The sequence below is a fragment of the Cavia porcellus genome, unplaced genomic scaffold (genome assembly GCF_034190915.1).
Source record: "Cavia porcellus strain 051 isolate PalLab524CR breed Dunkin Hartley unplaced genomic scaffold, mCavPor4.1 scaffold_13, whole genome shotgun sequence".
Lineage (NCBI taxonomy): Eukaryota > Metazoa > Chordata > Mammalia > Rodentia > Caviidae > Cavia > Cavia porcellus.
The window spans coordinates 34,964,120-34,978,646 of NW_026947496.1; the positions used below are offsets into that span (position 1 = coordinate 34,964,120).

General features: G+C 41.2%; 1 long non-coding RNA gene across 1 annotated transcript; it reads right to left on the reverse strand.

The window, feature by feature from the left end:
- Positions 1–9,017: 9,017 nt before the first annotated feature.
- LOC134478539 (uncharacterized) lies at positions 9,018–13,772 on the reverse strand. The gene is made up of 2 exons (XR_010051244.1): positions 13,379–13,772; positions 9,018–11,937 (listed from the first exon to the last, which is right to left on the reverse strand). It is a non-coding gene; the product is annotated as an uncharacterized LOC134478539 (long non-coding RNA).
- Between the last annotated feature and the right edge of the window lie 755 nt (positions 13,773–14,527).

The following is a 14,527-nucleotide window of genomic DNA, read 5'->3' on the forward strand; positions in this document are numbered from 1 at the left end:
GGACACTCTGGGACGGGGCAGACTTGCGGGAACAGGGCGCTGTAGTGACTTCAGTCACATATCCCCCTCTCAAGTGGGACTGGTGAGCAGTGCCTAGCCTACATGATGCTGCTGGCTGAGACCCAGTAGGATAGCACAACCCAGGTCCCAGCATCTGAAGGTGTCCTGGAGGGGCAGGCCCCGCATAGGCTGCCTGGTCCATAACTCCCAGGTGCACTGCTGTGGGCAGGAACACCTAGCCAGCACAATTCAATCAGACTGTGGTCAACAGGGAAGGAAGCTGGGCCTCCTATATAAGCTTGCATATATAAGGAACAAAGAATATGGGAAGAGGGAGCAACAAGAAAGGCCCCTCAGCCCCCAATCCTGAGAAAGAGGCAATAGCGGACACCGCACCAATAGACATAAAGCACTATCTCTAGAGCCTCATAGACGAGTGCAGGAATGAAGTTATTAATGACCTGAAGCTAGACATAAGCAGAATAGTTAGAGAAATGCTAAGCACCACCCAAGAAAAAACAGATGGTGGAATGGAAGAACAGAAAAAAAGGGGAGAATTGTTTAATGGAGAAAATAGAGAAAGCATAGAATATGTGAAGCAGGTTCAAAGAGATTACCAGGAAACTAAAAACTCTATTGAAAACTGGCATAACAGCTTGAAAGAAACTAAGGATAGATTATCTGAACTGGAGGGCAGATTTGTAATATGGGAGAATGAAATGAAAAACTTCTTAAAAATAACAAAGAAACAAACAGCAATAATACAAAGACTAGAAGATGATAAGAGGATCTATAACTTAAGAATTGAGAACATAAAAGAAGAAGTAGGGACACAAACAAATGAACTACAAAAGCTACTCACAGAAATAATCCAGGAGAATTTTCCTAATTTAGCAAAAGGTAAAGATACTCAGATGTATAAAGCATTCAGAACCCCAGCCACCTACAACCCAAACAGAGCTACACCCAGGCATATAATAATCAAAATACCAGAAATCCAATATAAGAACAGAATATTAAAAGCCATCAGAGACAAGAAACAGATCACTTACAAGGGAACACTCATCAGAATTACAGCAGACTTCTTGGCACAAACCATCAAATCACGAAGAGCGTAGGAGGAAATAATTCAAACTTTGAAAGATAATAACCTCTAGCCAAGATTGATATATCATGCACAACTATCCCTGGAAATTGATGGAAAAACAAGGTGCTTCCAGGATAAAGAGGAACTAGGGTAATATGCAACCACCAATTCAACTCTACAGAGAATACTGCAGGATATTCTAAAAAAGAAAAATACAAAGAATCCAGAAATAGTGGCAGAGAGGCCACAATGAATGGAGCAGAAAACAAAATGAAGAAGACAAACTGACAACTAATGACAGAAAAAGAGCTCAACAGAAATGAGGTAGAGAAGATTGGATAATAGGAACAGCTATTTTGGAGAAAATGACATCTTAATAGGTAATACTGATTTAGTATCATCTTGTTTTGAAGTCTCGTCAAGCTTTTGTTCTTCTGTCTCCATTGGTCTAAACAGGTTCTATCTTACTGGATTTTATTATGTATGATAGTATAAGCAAAAACTTTTATAGACAAGGAGATTACACAGAAACCATTGTTCATTTTCTGTTAGTTGATTCTAAATACCTTGTAATACTCTCATTCTCTTAAATGGTTTTACATTGTTTTGATATATTTGATGCTACAGTATACGAAGTTATACTCAAAGATTTCAAGGAAAGAGACAATATGGTAACTACTTTTATGTCGGGATTATCTTGTGGTGAAACACTATTTTGCTTAAATGGTTATGTTTTGATCTGCGCTGTTTTGCTGTTATGCTCTCTTTTATCTCAATCTCCATTTTATTATTTATTTTTTTATTTTTATCCTTTTAATTAAGGGAAAAATAAATAAAAAATAGCAGGATATATTATCATAACCCACTTTGACTCTTCATTATCTTGATTTAAAGCCCTGTATTGCTCTCACCATCTTGTTTTGACTGATGTTCCTCTATTCTGTTTTGCTTGATAGTACCAGGTTCGAAAGTTTAGACAAGAGCTGTGAAGATAGTGGGATTCATTATGACGCCCATTCTGGTTGACTATTATGTACTTTTGAAGATCTATAATGTCTCCAATGTTTCGGTTTTGCCGGTTTTGTTCAATTTTATTATAACTGATGATATAGGCAATTCTATTAGAGATAGTGGGAGGCATTATGGTAACCATTGTTGATCACCTTATGTTATGCTTTTACATTATCTATTATGTCCACCCTTTTGATTTGACTGACTCTGTTCTGTTATGTCACATTTGGTTCTACTCCCTTCCAAATAAGTAATAAGAACTGTGGGTGCAACAAAACCCAAAATAAGTAATTGTCATTGTACAAAAGAGAGGAAAAGAAAGTACTCTAAACGATATAACTGCATGTATATTTAAGTGTATAAGATAGATAATGATATTACTGAGTTTTGTTGGATCATTGAACAGAACTGTTTACAGTCTCACTGTTGGAATGTCCACTTTATAAGCTTTAATTTTGTAACTTGAACAATTATTTCTAAGATGACAATATGTAATCCATTAACTAGTGATTTCCTACTGTTTATTTTTTTCTGTAAATCTGTATAACTTGTACCCTTTCTCTGCTTTTTTTCTTTTTCTCTTTAAATAAAATTAAAAAAAAAAAAGAAACTTTCCCTTCTGTTTTTTTTTTTTTTTTTATCGGTACCGGGGATCAAACTCACGACTGCCTGCTTGCAAGGCAGGCGCTTATGCCGCTGAGCTAAATCCCCTCCCCTCTCTTTTGTTCACTGATGTATCCCAGAACCTGGAGCAGGGGTTGAAACTTTGTAGGTGTTTCCTAACTATCTGTTGAATGACTAAATGAACAAAATGAGTAGATGACCTTGGGAACCTTCAACAAGTTGATTATAGTAGAACTCATGGGCTGAGGTTGCCCAGGAATAGTCTGTAGAGCAAAGATGAACAAAGATGCAATGCTTGGGTGCACGTAGAGGGAGAAGAATTGATAAAGGATGTTGAGGCAAAGCTAGAATACAGGAAGAGGACAGGAGAAGGTGTCATAGACAACAAGAACCATGGTGGGGGTGAGAGAACAGGCAACTGTGTGCAGGCCGTCAGCACATGAGGCAGGAAGCAGACAGATGCATCTACAGATGGTGTGCGGTGCTCAGGGCACAAGGGACAGTACTTCAAGCTGAGGAGTGAATTAGAAGTAATGACATGAAAACAGCACCTGTTGCTTACTCTTTGGAGAAGGTCCCTCGTGAGGTTAGGGAAGGGAAAGGAAGGAAGCCAGAGGAGGCTCAGATCCAGCAGTGTGCGTATTTAGGGGAGAGAGCAAAGCCTGGTCAGAGCATGTCAAATGATGCGTGGAAAAAGCCAGTGACTACCATATAAGGCATCACCTGAATCAAGATTTTGAGAGAGAAAGGGAGCTGGACAAATGCAAGCCTAGATGGACATGCCAAGACGATGGGGCTTTTCTGCAAACTGAGACACCCTGTTGGACACTATCTATGCCTTAACTTTTCTGTGTAAATCATTCCTTTAAAATTTTTATGTTTGTGATACATAATAGCTGTACTCGTCTTGGGGAATTGGGGCACCTATATATCACATCCTGATTATTTCTGCTTCCCCTTCCCCTTCCAACCTTCTCTCATATTTATTCCCTTTCCATCTCTGCAAGGTCTACCTCTGTGGTTCTTATCATCTGTCTTTTATTTTCTCTTTAAATCACTTGTATTTTGGGTTTCTCATAAAAGGGAAACCATGATATTTAACCTTCTGCACCTGGTTTGTTTCACTTAGCATTATGGTGTCAAGGTTCTGCATACTTAAGCAGCTATTTCTGACAGTAGGTGGCAGTAAAAAACTTGCCTCTTTTTCCTGATTTTTGTTGTTTTTGTTTGTTTGTAGAAATGGATGGCATGTAAGATTGGTAAAGGTTAGCTACAAGCATACGCTCAAAAGAGGAGCATTCAATTTAGATTTTACCTTGGGAAAATTCATGCTGTACATTTTAATGAAAAGGACTATGTCTATGGCTCCTCAAAGAGAATAACTTTTTAGTAATTATAAAATATGCTGGTTATGGTGTATTTTCAGTGCTTTTCCCTTTAAAAATGTGATTTTGTTTTTGTCTTTTTGTGACAGGGTCTCTGTATGCAGTTCAGGCTGGCTCACTTTGTAGGCCAAACTGGTCTCGAGCCTCCCGAGTACTGGGATTACAGGCGTGAGCCACCATGTCTGGCTCTTTGGAGGGGGTTACCAGGGACCAAACTCACAACCTCTTGCTTGCCAGGCAGGCACTTATGCCAATGAGCTAAATCCCCAGCCCTAAAAATATGGATTCTGTTCTCCCCCTAATACAGAATAATTTCTGATAATTTCCTATTGCAGTTTCAGCACATGCACTGTGCTGTGTGCACACATTTCTCATTCATTTGTATACATTTTCAGTCAAGTCCAGTTTCAATAGACTTTGAAGGAACTTGTTATGAAGAGTATATATATAGGACTTCCGGGAGAACATGGCGGACAGATAACAGCAACTGCCGGAGGCTCTCTGAAAAACTAGGCTCAGAAGCCAGGTATGGTGCGGACTAAAGAGACATAAGCTGGTGGAGTTATGCTCTGCTGACTCAGGAACGAACTCGGCTGAGAGAAACCAACTTGGAATGCAGTCCTGGTGCTAAAACAGGAACAGAAAAGCCTTGCTGCCGAGGCTGGACCCCGCGCCATTGGAAGCCGCGATTTGGGTTTCCCGCCGCGCGGTGGCTGGCTGCCTCTACATCGGCTCGGCAAGGAGAGAGACGCGCGGAAACTCTGGGAGCGGGAGTCTGCGAACGGAGTCGAAAACAGGACGGGCAGGGAGGCATGTTCTGACTTGTGGCGAGGTGAGTGAGAGAGGCTGACACTCCGCCACAGTTTGAGCCACAGTTTGACTCCAGCGGACTTTCTGGGCCGGAGCAGTCCTGCTGGAGCAGGGCGCGGTGGCGACTCCAGCCACACATTCCCCTCTCGGGCGGGATTGGTGAAAAGTGCCTGGCCTGCGTGACGCTGCTGGCGGATCCCGTAGGCTGTCCCAACCCAGATCCCAGAGCCTGACGGTGGCCGGGAGGGGAGACGCGTAGGCTGCCTGGTCCGTAACTCCCTGGTGCGCAGCGGTGAGCTGGAACACTTAACTGGCGCAATTCGATCAGGCTGTGGCTGACTGGGAGAGAAGCTGGGCCTCTTATATAAGCTTACTTATATAAGGAACAGAGAAGAAGAGGCAGCATGGGAAGAGGCAGCAACAAGAAAGGCTCCTCGGCCCCCAATTCTGAGAATCAGGCAATAGCAGACACCGCACCAATACACATAAGGCGCCATATAGAGAGCCTCATAGACCAATTCAGGAATGAAGTTATCAACGACCTGAAGCTAGAAGTAGGCAAAATAGTTAGAGAAATGCTAAGTACCACCCAAGAAAAAACAGGTGGTGGAATGGAAGAACAGAAAAAAAGGGGAGAATTGTTTGATGGAGAAAACAGAGAAAGCATAGAATACGTGAAGCAGGTTCAAAGGGACTACCAAGATACTAAGAAGTCTATCGAAGACTGGCATAACAGCTTGAAAGAAACTAAGGACAGACTATCTGAACTGGAGGGCAGACTTGTAATATGGGAGAATGAAATGAAAAACTTCTTAAAAATAACAAAGAAACAAACAGCAATAATACAAAGACAAGAAGATGATAAGAGGATCCATAACTTAAGGATTAAGAACATAAAAGAAGAAGTAGGGACACAAACAAGTGAACTACAAAAGCTACTCACAGAAATAATCCAGGAGAATTTTCCTAATTTAGCAAAAGGTAAAGATACTCAGATGTATGAGGCATACAGGACCCCAGCCACCTACAACCCAAGCAGAGCAACACCCAGGCATATAATAATCAAAATACCAGAAATTCAATACAAGAACAGAATATTAAAAGCTGTCAGAGACAAGAAACAGACCACTTACAAGGGAACACCCATCAGAATTACAGCAGATTTCTCTGCACAAACCATCAAATCACGAAGAGCGTGGGGGGAAATAATTCAAGCTTTGAAAGATAATAATCTCCAGCCAAGATTGAGATATCCTGCACAACTGTCCCTGGAAATTGATGGAAAAACAAGGTGCTTCCAGGATAAAGAGGAACTGGGGGAATTTGCAACCACCAATTCAACTCTACAGAGAGTATTGCAGGATATTCTAAAAAAAGAAAAATACAAAGAATCCAGAAATAGTGGAGGCCACAACGAATGGAGCAGAGAACAAAGTGAAGAAGACAAACTGACAGCTACTGACAGAATAAGAGCTCAACAGAAATGAGACAGAGAAGATTGGATGATAGGAACAGCTTTTTTGGAGAAAATGACATCTTAATAGGTAATACTGATTTAGTATCATCTTGTTTTGAAGTCTCATCTAGCTTTTGTCCTTCTGTCTCCAATGGTCTAAATAGGTTGTATCTTACTGGATTTTATTATGTACGATAGTATAAGCAAAAACCTTTTAAAGACAAGGAGATTATACAGAAACCATTGTTCATTTTCTGTTAGTCGATTCGAAATTCTCTGTAATGCTGTCATTCTCTTAAATGGTTTTACATTGTTTTGATATACTTAATGCTACAGTATACGAAGTTGTACTCAAGGATTTCAAGGAAAGAGACAATATGGTAACTACTTTTAGGTCAGGATTATCTGGTGGTGAAACACTATTCTGCGTAAATGGTTATGTTTTGATCTGTGCTGTTTCGTTGTTATGCCCTCTTTTATCTCAATCTCCACTCCATTATTTACTTTTTTATTTTTATCCTTTTAATTAAAGGAAAAAATAGCAGGATATATTATAGTAACCCACTTTGACTTTCCATTACCTCAATTTAAAGCCCTGTATTACTCTCACCATCTGGTTTTTAACTGATGTTCCCCTATTCTGTTTTGCTGGATAGTATCAGGTTCGAAAATTTAGGCATCAGCTGTGAAGATAATGAGATTCATTATAACGCCCATTCTCGTTGACTTTTATCTACTTTTGAAGACCTGCAATGTCTCCAATGTTTTGGTTTTGTCGGTTTTATTCTTTACTGTTTTGTTCAATTGTATTATAACTAATGATATAGGCAATTCTATTAGAGATAGCGGGAGGCATTATGGTAACCATTGTTGATCACCTTGTATTATGTTTTCACATTATCTATTATGTCCACCCTTTTGACTTGACCGATTCTGTTCTGTTATGTCACATTTGGTTTTACTCTCTTCCAAAAAAGTAATAAGAACCGTGGGAGCAATGAAACCCAAAATGTGTAATAGTCATTGTACAAAAGAGAGGAAAAGAAAGTGCTCTAAACTATATAACTGCATGTATATCTAAGTGTATAAGATAAAAAATGATATCACAGAGTTTTATTGGATCATTGAACAGAACTGTTAGCAGTATCATTGTTGGAATGTCCACTCTACAAGCTTTAATTTTGTGACTTGAACAATTATTTCTAAGATGACAATATGTAATCCATTAACTAGTGATTTCCTACTGTTCATTTTTTTTCTGCAAATCTGTATAACTTGTACCCTTTCTCTGTTTTTTTTTCTTTTCTCCTTAAATAAAAAAAAAAAGACAAAAAAAAAAGAGTATATATATATATACATATTTTTTTTTTCTTTTTCCTTTTTATCGGTACCGGGGATTGAACTCATGACTGCCTGCTTGCAAGGCAGGCGCTTATGCCACTGAGTTAAAACCCCAGCCCCTGAAGAGTATATTTTTAAAAAACTGTTACACATGGTTATACATTTCTTGGTTATCAAAGATGATAAGACTCTTTAAAGCCAAAACATTTTAGAAGTTCAGAATATTGAAGTGAAAGAGCACACACTGTTCAGGCAATTTTGGACAGAATCTAATAAGATTTAAAATTTAGAAAATGTTACAAGAGGAAAAAAAAACAAATAAAATATTGTCTGCAGCAACATTAGACAAATCTGAACTCAAAACCCAAGTTTGCCTCATTTCTTCCAGCAAGGAAAATATTTTCCCTTCTAGGGTCTCAGAATCCTAACCTGTGAAAAGAAAGTCAAGGAGCATGCTTTGGTGGATTGTTTGAATATTAAAAAAGAAAACATAAGGGTAACGTGCATAAATGTTCATTTCCTTCCCAAAATGAGTATGAAGACAACAATTATGCTTATGCCACCTTTATGCTTGGTGTATCATAAAGATTAAGAAAATAAATTAATTTCAACTTAATTTTATGCAAAACAAAAATTTTAAAAGTCTTGGACATACCTTGATTTAGTAATTCTTCAACCTTGCATCTCATATCCCAATTATCCAGGTACTACTTGAATAGGGAGAAGTTCTTCTACTTTGAGAGCAATGTTTGTAATGTTATAATGTTTGGGATAGTCCCAGAATTCACACTTCTTCAGTCCTCTGGCTTTTGGCACTGACTTTTGGCCTTGTTTTACTTTCTTTGCTCCCACTTTCCTCATCAATGAAAAGGAAACACTAAAAGCAATCTACAATCTCAACTGTTGCAAATAGGAATTGGTCTCAGTCCTAGAGAGGTCTTCCTGCCATTGTGCCCTGTTGCATTATAGTGGTCACAGGTGCTGATAAGCTTTGGCCAGCTTAGAGTTTATGGAATCCGAGATCTATTAGAGTTTCTGATAGACTGGACAAATAAGCCAGAAGTATCCATTGTCTGTATAATACTCCCAAAATGCCCATATCACTACCCGGAATGTCACAGATACATGTGTTCATCAGGTGGTTGATTCCTCAATCTTTGTACATTTCATTGGCCAGAGTGTATAGTGAGCTTGAGAAATATACAAGTATGGGGAGGAAGGTTAGGGGGAGATGAATGCCGGGAGATTAAGACCACTGGATGTAAAAAAAATCGGACACTGACTGCATCATGAAAGCAAAAAGTTTTCCAGCTTGGGTAATATTCATTCATTCTTTTCAACAAACATCTGTCATGTATCTAATCTATGTATACCTGGCATCACTAAAGCTATAAATAAGAACAAAATTCTTTATAGAACTTCAATTCAACTGGAAAGACACATAACGAACAGGCTTTCTCTGCCAGATCCTTCTTCCATGGCATATCTGTCTTGGACTCAGCCAATCATGTACTGAAACCCCCAAATCACAAACCAAATTAAACCTCTCTTCTTTTAAATTGTAGGTGTCAGGGTTCCAGCAATGGGAAACCTGACTCATACACTCTGGGACACAAAATACTTGGCAGTTGTTGACACTCTGAAGTAATCTGCTCTCTGACATAGTTAAAAGTGACTTTCCATGTTGGTAATAGGCAGAAGGGTGCCACAGTGTTGCTGTTGATGATGACGATGGTGGTGGCGGCAGTGGCGCTGGTGGTGATGGTGATGATGATTATAGTAAAAACTTAAAAAAATAAGACACCAGGTACAGTGGCATATCCCTGTAATCTTAGCTACTTAGGAGGTTGAAGTAGGAGTACTACAAGATTGAACCCAGCCTGAGCAATCTAGTGAGAGTGTGTCTCAAAATTTAAAAAATTTGTTTCAAGGGCTGGGGATACAGACCATTGATAGAGCACCCATTGTTTTGATCCCTAGTAACACGTACACACACACACAAGAAATAAATTGTCTTAATGAACAAAACTTAAAATCTAACATTGGGACTCTTTCTCCTTTGTTCTTAATTGGCTTTAATCACCACAGTCCTACTCTAAACACTTTTTAGGAGAGACTGCAGACTTTCCTACTTTTCTTATTTGAAGACTTTCTAAAAAGATTGTTTCTTTCTTTAAAAAAAAAACATTGTTTCTTAATATCTTTTAACTATCTTATCTACAACATGAGACATTTCTCATTCTTCACAAGCACACATTTCCTAAATCAGAAAGTCCTATAACTTAATCCTCTTAGAGTGATTTGGGGTTATATCTCCGCTGCTCCTCTGATATTTTTTTTAATCTTTTTCCTCCTTGTTCATTCTGGACCTTGAGATGTGTTAGGAATCTTGGTTTTGGGAGATCAAAGGAAAAGTAAAATAAGTTTTGCTCATATGCTTATCTTTTGTTTAGGTCTAAAATCAACATTATTTTTATATTTGCCTAAGATACATCATTAAAAATACTTCAAAGCTTTTGGGCTAAATATGTGCAAAGAATGCAAATATGTGCACTCTGAATTGCAGAGAAAATTAATTTCAAATGCTGGCAGAGAGGTTGGCATTAGATTTTCAAAATGATGTTATATTAATTCTCCAAGAATATCTTAGAGCCATTCTGAGTCAGAGGATAGGATGATATTTTGATCTTAAAAGATAAAAGGGCAATTCCAAGTAGCTAATTATGCACAGGGTTCATTATACATGTTGGCAAAAATATTAGGATAGTTTCCTCTATGAGATTAGGGCTAGATTTCACTCTTCACGCTATTAAACAGTTTTTCTTCTGGTTTACATACAGTAAGATTTTTTTCCCTGATGAACTGATGTTGGGGAACAAAAACCTATAATGATCTTCTGAGGTGATGCAATGAAATACCCCAATGACCTCATCTGGTCTTAATAAGTGGAAAAAAGATTTCACAGGACATTCAAAGGTCTGGTTTGGAATTCTGAATTTGACACTTACTAAAACTATGACTTTGGATAAGCTTCTTAATTCTTTTGAATCTGAGTTTCCTTGTGTGTAGAATATGAAAAACAACATGGCCTTTTAGGATTTTAAAAATAAATAGACCAATACTATATGTGGAAGAACTTGGCCCTAGCAGCTGCTTAGAAAACGTTAGTCCCCTCTGGGAGGCTAAAGGAACAAGGAGGTAAAGGGTGAAGCCATCAGCACTGCAGCAAAACCACACTAGACTTGGGGCAAGCTCAGTTTTCATTCCTGCTCCTGTGTTCGGTGCAGAAGGAACAGTTGTTGCCCAGGTCACATCCTTCTCGTGGTAGAGGAAGAAGGAAAGGAAGATTGAGATAAGAAAACAAAAAACACAGAGGTCTCTGCTGGCCCAGACTCTGAGCCAGGTGACGTCACTTCTCCCCACAGGCCCTGAAAAACAGCAGGCGGTGCAATGAAATAAATGCAGCCAGAAGAGCCGCAAAGACACGTGGCAAAGGGCACAGAGACAGGGGTAAGGGCTCGGGGCACCGTATGTTTTCTCAGAGAAGCGAACATAGCCGCTGGACGTGAAGGTCCGGGCACTGGGCCCTTTCCAGTTCAAGCTAATCAAATGAGGAGCTGGGAAGCAGGAAGGAGGTATGTGTTGGAAGCACAGGATGGGGTGAAGGGCTTGCCATTTCATATTTGCAAAGCCTTCAACAGAGAGCCAGCAAGGGTCGACAGAGTATAGTGCCCTGTGCACTGTCAGGCAAGATATGGGATGACAGCAAACTGACTTCTCTGTTATAAACTGATGGGTACAGACAGGTGGCGGGCTCTTCTGCATCATGAGGTCAGTGAACTGCTAACGGTGGGTACACAGATTTTAAGTTCTTCCTGATCCCTGGGTTTGTGCAGGAGGAGCTCTAATGTGATTCAAGGGAAGACATGAGCTTCTGGAGATGTAGACATGGCCACTTTGGGGAGAGGAGGTATCCAACAGAGGGAAAGGGCTACCTCTCCTGCTGGGCTTGGGTGTCCTGGTAGCTGCTGTCAGGAGTGGTACACGTGTGGGTCTGCTGCTCGGGAGCGGATTTGGTTCTCCAAAGGCAAACAGGAAGGTAGAGAGGCTCACAAGAAAACAGGCTGTGTTCTAGGCCTGCCTCGCTCATTTTGGCCGCAGAGACGCTGTCTGTACCCTCTGCCAGGCGACAGGCACGTTCCTGGAGGAGTCACAGCAGGAGCCTGTGGAGAGGGGGCTCGATCAACACCAGACAATGTACTCAGCAAGTGGGAGTCACAGGAAGCCTGGTGCTGGGGAACCCATGGGATGTGGGAAGGCTGAGCGAGGCCTTAAAAAGGTGAGCCTGAGCGCCAGCTCCTACAAGAGACATGTTGCGTGTTCTCCCAAGGCTTCCAGTCTTGCTGACCCCAACAGGGACACAGATAGTGCTGTGGATGTGCGTGCCAGCTGGTGTGAGAGGCTCCAATCTATTGGCAGGCACATGACTAGGGAGAGCAATGAGGAAAAGGGGTGCTCATGTGGGGAGAAGCATGGGATCAGTGTCCCGAAAGGCCATTCAGGGGACAGGGAGAGGGATGAAGAGTGGCGAGCATCACAGGCGAGGATTCAAGGGGGCGCTGAATTTGTGACTTCAGAAGGGATCCAGATAATTTCTGCCTCAATTTACCATCCAGCCTTGGCATGGTTATGGATTTGTGGCTCAGAATTGACTGCAATGCACCTCAATCATCTTTGGCCTTTAGTGCTCAGTGTGGCTGGAAATTTAAATGTTAAGACATTTTCCTTCCTTGGGACCCTGCCTTGGTGATGAGTCTATTGCACACCCTAAGCACATAACTCTTCTCATACAGCCCTGTTCATGGTCACATCTCTCCACACTCTGCTATTGTGACTTCATAACTGATTAACTATTTTACTAAAATATATTTTTGTACAGGTTCTGAGGGTTAAACCTGGGCCTTTATGCTAAACTATACCTTTAGATTTTTAAATTTTTATTTTGAGGCAGTCTTGCTATATCACTAAGTTACCCAGCCTGGGTCTGAATTCATGAGCCTCCTGCCTCAGCCTCTTGAGAGCGCTGGAATCACAGGCTTTTACCACCATTCCCTGCTAAAAATATGTTTCTTTTCAATTTAATTCAACAAAAAGTTCTGATGTCCCTTCTGGGCTTATGCACTGAGGTAGGCGCTGAACTCCAGTGGAGAAAAGACAGATACAGTGTCCACTGTGGTTAGGCTGGAGGGGGGGCAGAGTACCCCTCACAGTACCCAGGGCTTGGCCCACATAAGTCAAAGTCCCTGTTCCAGGAGACCTCTAACTTTGTCATAGACACACACAGTGAAACCCTGCAGATACAGTGGAGTCCTCTTTGTTCCCATCTCTATTCCCTCTCTCCTTCAGGGTCACCCACCATAGTGAATCAGGGATATGTCCTGTTTTGTATCTGTATATCTTTTTTTTTTTTTTTTTTCGGTATGTGTGGTACTGAGGATTGAATCCAGGAGGGCGTCTACCCGTGAGTTCATCCTCAGCCTTTGTTGCTTTAATTGTGAGTCAGGGTTTCACTGATTTGTCTAGGCCAGACTATAACACGCAATCCTCCTGCCTCAGTTTGCAGAGAAGCTGGGATTACACGAGTGCGGTACCAACCACACCTACCTTCCCTTTCTTGCTGAAGTATCCAGGCTGAGCATTCAGTCCAACTCTGATGCAAACTGTTCTCCTCTTCTTAGGTACAGTCAGAAGGATGCTCCTGTCCCCTGCCACTCACTTCCTCTTACAATTTTCCCTACAAAGAGGTGACACTGTGGTTGAGAAAATGGGCCTTGAAGTCAGATTCCGAGGGTTCAGATTTCTGCTCCTCACTGACAATAATGCGACTAGGAACTCAAGCCGATGACTTAACTGGCTAGCCACAGCAGGCTATAGAAATTTTGAGATCTTTATAGCCTGGTGATGTTGGCACCTTGATTTTTTGGTTTTTTGAGACAGCGTCTCGCTCTGTAGTTCAGACTGGCCTTGAACTCACTGTGTAGCCACCTGGCCTGACCAGACAGTGATCCTCCTGCCCTCAGCCTTCCGAGTATTGGGATTACAGGCATATACCACCATGCATGGCTGGATGTTGGTATTTTGAGATTGGCCTTGGTAGGAGCGTTTATTCCATGGTGATTTGCAAGTGCTGCCGCTCTGTGTCTGTCCCCTTTCCAAATCCTATCCTTACCATCTGCCAGCACACCACAGCTCAGTTCCTCGCCTGTAACATGGAGGCAGTTACAGTGTGTGCCTTGCAGGGAATTCCGAGGGAGCTAAGGGCAGTGTCTCCCTGCGCGTGCTGAGCACTTGGGAGGCGTGGGCCGCCACTGGTGCCCCCTCTCATTCCTACTGTGCAGTGCGTTCCTGCTTCATGTGCCCTTGTCTGCCACAGCTTCAATCACAAGACTGGCCAGATCCAGCATGTGCACTCAATAAAAATTTCAAAATCACGTAGTTGATTAGGGCCTTAAAACTGTCAGCTCTGCTGGGGGTTTAGGTCAGCGGCATAAGCGCCTGCCTTGCAAGCAGGCAGTCGTGAGTTCGATCCCCGGTACCGATAAAAAGGAAAAAGACAAAACTGTCAGCTCAAAATGGACAGGAAATGTGTGGTTTTAATAGTTTGAGGGAGATGGTGATGCACATATTATAAAATTATTCTAAATCTAGGACTGATTACCTTTGTTGTACACATTTCAGCTGACCGGATATTTAGAGAGAACTTCTTCTTTGAGAAACTTTTTTTTTTATTGGTACCAGGGATCGAACTCATGA